Source organism: Nanorana parkeri, unplaced genomic scaffold, assembly GCF_000935625.1.
Source record: "Nanorana parkeri isolate BGI_ZX_2015 unplaced genomic scaffold, ASM93562v1 scaffold76, whole genome shotgun sequence".
Taxonomy (NCBI): domain Eukaryota; kingdom Metazoa; phylum Chordata; class Amphibia; order Anura; family Dicroglossidae; genus Nanorana; species Nanorana parkeri.
The window spans coordinates 25,465-30,692 of record NW_017306344.1 but is presented as its reverse complement, the minus strand read 5'-3'; positions in this window follow the sequence as shown (position 1 = coordinate 30,692).

Genomic DNA, 5,228 nt, shown 5'->3' with positions numbered 1-5,228 from the left:
GGCTACTTTACAACACACACAGGGACCATGGGGAACATAAGTAGCCCCCCTCCAGAAGGAAGGACAGTGTCAGCACCAACTCAGAGATGATTTGAGGATCTACAGCCGAGTGATACACAAATAAGATACTGAGCTGAGAATGCCCAACTCTGGGTACAAGACCAAAATCAAAACCCGTGCAGTGGGGCTCTCTTCACTGCAAGGGTTAACTGCTTATTTAGTCCAGGGGTGCAGGGATAAGGAGTAATATTTACCGTCCCCCTGGCTCCGGCAGGCTCCCACCATCTCTATGGCACTCCCAGGCACTGTTGCACACTCGCCTCCTTCATGTACAATGCAGGGTAATAGCGATGCACCGTATGTGATGACGCTGAGGGACTACCCACAGCCCACATAAAACAAGGATGCCTGGGACTGATGGGACCCGACTCTCTGCACCAGCGTGCTTGAATGTTGCTGCAACCATTCCAGCTCAGTGATCCAAGCTCAAGCCAAGACTCTAACCGAGCTGACAGCCACAGATGAGACCCTGCCGCTGAACAGACCTTATACCTGGCCATGGAGAGGACCGTGCTATAGATTGTGCTGAACTTCAGAAATACAGATCCCCAGCCAACATAAATTCATGTGCTGCCTTGCAATTTGGGCTCCAGACGCACATGATCTGCCAACCCACCATGATATCCATGATACTCCACATCTGAAAAGAAATATCATTTATTGTATTAGGGCCTGTTCACATGATTTTCAGGTCCTGATCAGGTGCGGATCTGCAGACGCGGTGCTATGTGTTTTGCCGCGTCTTTGATGCGTTCCAGTTAAAAAAAAAATATTTTTTTTTGCTGGAGTGGGGCTGTCAGTATGTTAGCTGCAGTGCGTTTGACGCGTTTTGCGTTTCCGGACCGTACAAAATGTGACATGCAGTATTTTTCTGTCGTAACCTGAACGGACTGCGCACGTGAGAACTGTAGCCCATAAAACACATAGGGATACATTGGGATGCATTTTTAGTGCAGGAGCGTACGGATCAGGTCAGCACAGAAAACGGACAGTGTGAACAGGCCTTAAAAGTGACATTAAACTCAGGTGTTAGAGAACTATGGGGTTAAGGCTTTTCCCCATAGTTCTCCTTAGGGTAATGGGAGGACACAAACTAGCGTCCTCCCGTCACCCTAGGCTCAGTATACCGCGAGCTGTAGCTTGCGAGATACTGAGACGCCGCAGTATACCGCGAGCTGCTGCTCGCAGTATACTAAGACGCCGCAGCTGATGCGGATCCCGACAATTGTGCCGTGGAGTAGAGTGTTTGCTGTGGCCTCCTTTCTGTATGTTTTGGTGGTTACTTGTGTGTTATCCACCTCTATTTGGAGGTCAAGAAAGGAGAGTCTGGTACTGCTGTAGGTATATGTGAACCTTAGATTTCTATTATTTTCGTTTAGGTCACATATGAATTTCTTCAAAAGGTCCTCACCACCACTCCACACCAGCAAGACATCTTTGCATGGCTCAGGTATAGAGGGTGGTCATACACCAGTTGCTGTTCCCTTAGTCCTAGATGTAGACAGGCATATGATGGAGCCCACATGGACGTGCCCCTTGTCTGCTGGTAAAAGGATCCCGAGAACTGGAAATAGTTGTTAGCTAGAGCAAACTGTAATAGTTCCACAATTAATTTGTTTTGGGATGCCATTGCTGGAAAGTGTATTGTTAGAAAGTATTCTATTGCTTTTAAGCCCCATTCATGAGGGATAGATGTGTACAGTGATTCAACATCTATCCCTACCAGAAGGGAATCTTTTTGTATTTGTAGATTTTTCATTTTATTTAGGACATCCTTTGTGTCGTGAATGTAGGAGGGCAACTGTACTACAATTTCCTTTAGGAGGGAGTCTAGATATTTGCCCACATTTTCCAGTGGCCCCACTACTGCCGACACAATGGGTCTCCCCGGGGGGTTGTTATAGTGTTTGTGAATTTTCGGGATAATATAGAAGGATGGGATATTAAAATTATCTATTTTCAAGAAGAGTAATTCATTACGCGTTAATAGACCCGCTTCCAATGCTAGATCCATTTGGTAGTTGAAGTTTGCAACTAGCCTTTTGAAGGGGGGTTCTTTTAGTCTGGTATATGTGTTCTCATCATTGAGCAATATTTTTACCTCTCTGATGTAGTTCCTCCAGGTCCTTCAGTGCTTGAGCATCTAGTTCTGTATCTAAGGCTGAGTAAGGCAGAAAAGCATTAGCAGTTTCTCCTTGCACTGATGCATGTGGAATAAAAGTTAATTGTTTTTGTAACAATGCATGTGGAATAAAGTTGATTCTTTTGGAACAACATTGTGTGCCAGTGCTTGCATTTGTACTGTACCTACTCTGAAAGAGAGTCTGTCCGAGCACTGGGTGTGGATTAGAAGGCAATCAGTAGTGGTGAGCTGGGGTATATCTGTTGTCAGCAACCTATTAATTTAGAATAGGCTGCCAGTGTGTGACATAACAACCGGGCATGCACCCCTTTTTTTAACGCAGTGCACCACAATACGCAACATGTTCACCTACTGTACTCGCGCATTGGGGTGCCTTTCTTAATGAATGGCACGACAAACTTCTCAGAGTATTTTGTGTTATGGTAACACACTGCAAAATACATGTTAAGCCACTTGCTCCACAGGTCACAACCTTTTTTAATTTTTAGATGATTAGATGTCCCGTTTCAATGTGTAAAAAGGTTTGTGTATCTTGATAAAGTTGCAATATATTCTACAATCCAAAGTCACGTCAGGTAGTATAATAAAACATAAAGCAAAGTGCATTTAGCTACAGCAACCAATCAGCAATTATCTTTTATATCCATGCTAGAAGATGAAACTTGGTTCACAATTAGCGCCGTTTTGATGTTTTGCAAATTGCTTTAATAAGGAAGTCTACATCATGTGTTTTCCTTAACAGACGGGGTCTTGACATTTGGTTTTGCTGGCCAGACTTGCAGCTGCATGAGCCAAGCCTCAGGAAGAAAGTTTGAAAATAAAGTGAAATTAAAATAAACTCTGAGCAGGGAAAATAAATCAATTGATCAATGACCCAGTGCCAAGCAGGGGAAGCTTTAATGCAAAGCAGAGTGGGTGAGAGGAGCTGCTACTGAGAGATTGAGAGCAAGCATCTAATGATAAAAAAAAGGTGGTTCAGCGGGCACAGGGATAAAACCAGCTTCTATTTACAGAACAGGAGGTCAGCTGAGAAATCCTGCAATCTGCTAGATATTACTAACTGCTCTCCATTATCTTCTGCCTCTTGTAGCTTCATCCCTGCTGTTTGTGGCTTCTTTCTTCAGCCATTATATTTTCCTTCCTTCATGTGAATGTCAGCTCCCTAAAGCAGTGTCTCCTCACCTTCTGCTACCTCTCCAATGCTGGCAAAGAGTTGACAAACCTGACCTGAGGCAGATAGTTTAGAGATGTATTGCCAGTGGGAGAAGGTTTAATAAACTATACATTCAATCAGACATACCAATTCCCTTGTCAAATCTTTCCACATAACAGTTCATAGTGCTCTTACAGTTACATAGTGGCAAAGCTAACCATTCTGCTGCCAAAGGCATCAGCTTAAATAGTGAGCTTCGCATCTCTTTTATATCGGGGTTAGCTATGAGCAGCGCCCCAAACAAATAATACTGTTCAGTTTCAGCGTATATTGTGTGTACCGGGTGTATGTATAGTGTACTGGTCATGTTTATAGAACTGGTTCAGTTGGCAAACAACCGATAGCATTCATAATTAACTATTTGACACGGTTTGCATACACCTCTTCTGCACAGAGTAGCCTGCAGATTAGCTAATTTCATGATAGAATTGTGTGACACCCAATTAAACATTTTAATAATATAAAACATTAATGGAAATGCTGGGTGGCTGTTTTGAAATCCTTTCATTTAGCAAAGCAAAAATGGGTACTATACAAAAGGACATCTTAATTGTTAGATGGTCATATATTCTTTGCTGTTGCAGTGATATTAAGCTACTTAAAATGCTATAAAAACAGTCATAAGTAACACTGGGGCTTTTTAGGTGTTGATAGACCACAGTTGAGACTTGATATCAAAAATATGTAAAAGCAATTTCTTTTTTAAATGCATATAAAATCCAATGCATATAAAATCCAATTAGAGTCCAATAAAACTGTTTGTAAACTTTTGGATTTGAATATTGTTTTAAACTCCATATCATCATCCCCAAAAGTGATATATCCTAGACTTATTACATCAACATTTTTAAATATAAAGATATCACATCTATCCTAGATATGTATGTAATGGTCCAGTCGTCTACTTGAGGACTAGACCATTCCATACATACCACTCTCCTGCTCTTACAACTCATGAATTTAAATATAATGGCCATTTAAGGGTACTGACATATTTGAAGACTCCCAGAGTGGTCTATTAATTGGCTACACATTTTCTTTAAAGTAGAGTCCACCCTTAAAAATGTGGAAGGCAGAGATAATGTAAGGACAAGAAAAATACATTTGTTTTAAATTAGTTCTCCATTTCAATTTTATTTTTTAGTTCATTGCTATTAACATAGTAGGACCAATGGATACCATTGTCTTTTGCAAAGACAGGCCCTAACGTGTTCCCAAAGAAGGGCAACCTCTAGTATACTGTGTTTAAAGAGAAACTGTTGGCTCTTTGCACAAAGTATTTTGTAAAACAAGTTTGTAATTTTTCTCAAAAATGGGAATAGTCAGCTCCATACAGCAGGAATATTAGTTACCTGAACAAACTTCTGTTTTTTGGCCAAAAACACACAGCTAAGATTGGAAATAGATTTGAAGTTCCTGAGACTTAAAGTGAACTTGTTTCTTGCCCATACAGGGCGAAGAAACAATTTACTTTTAATAACCGATTGCTCCAATTGACAGCTCGAAAAGAGACAGGAAACTGTGAAAATTCCAATTCACAAACTGGAGCTTACACAGAGCTCTCCCTGCCCCAATGTAACAGTGCAACAGTGCAACCAATTTAACAAATGCACTTCAACATGGAAGGAAGAAGGTCAGTGGGTTACATTCTCCAACATACAGAATTCCAAGGTATTTTTCTATACTTGTCAAGGCCAAACGAAACAGGGGAAGAGGAAGGTATGCACATCTGGTGGAGCCACCATTAAAGTAAACCTATTACATCACCTTTCATGAGCAAAGCACAGATTTCCTTTAACCCCTTCGTGACTT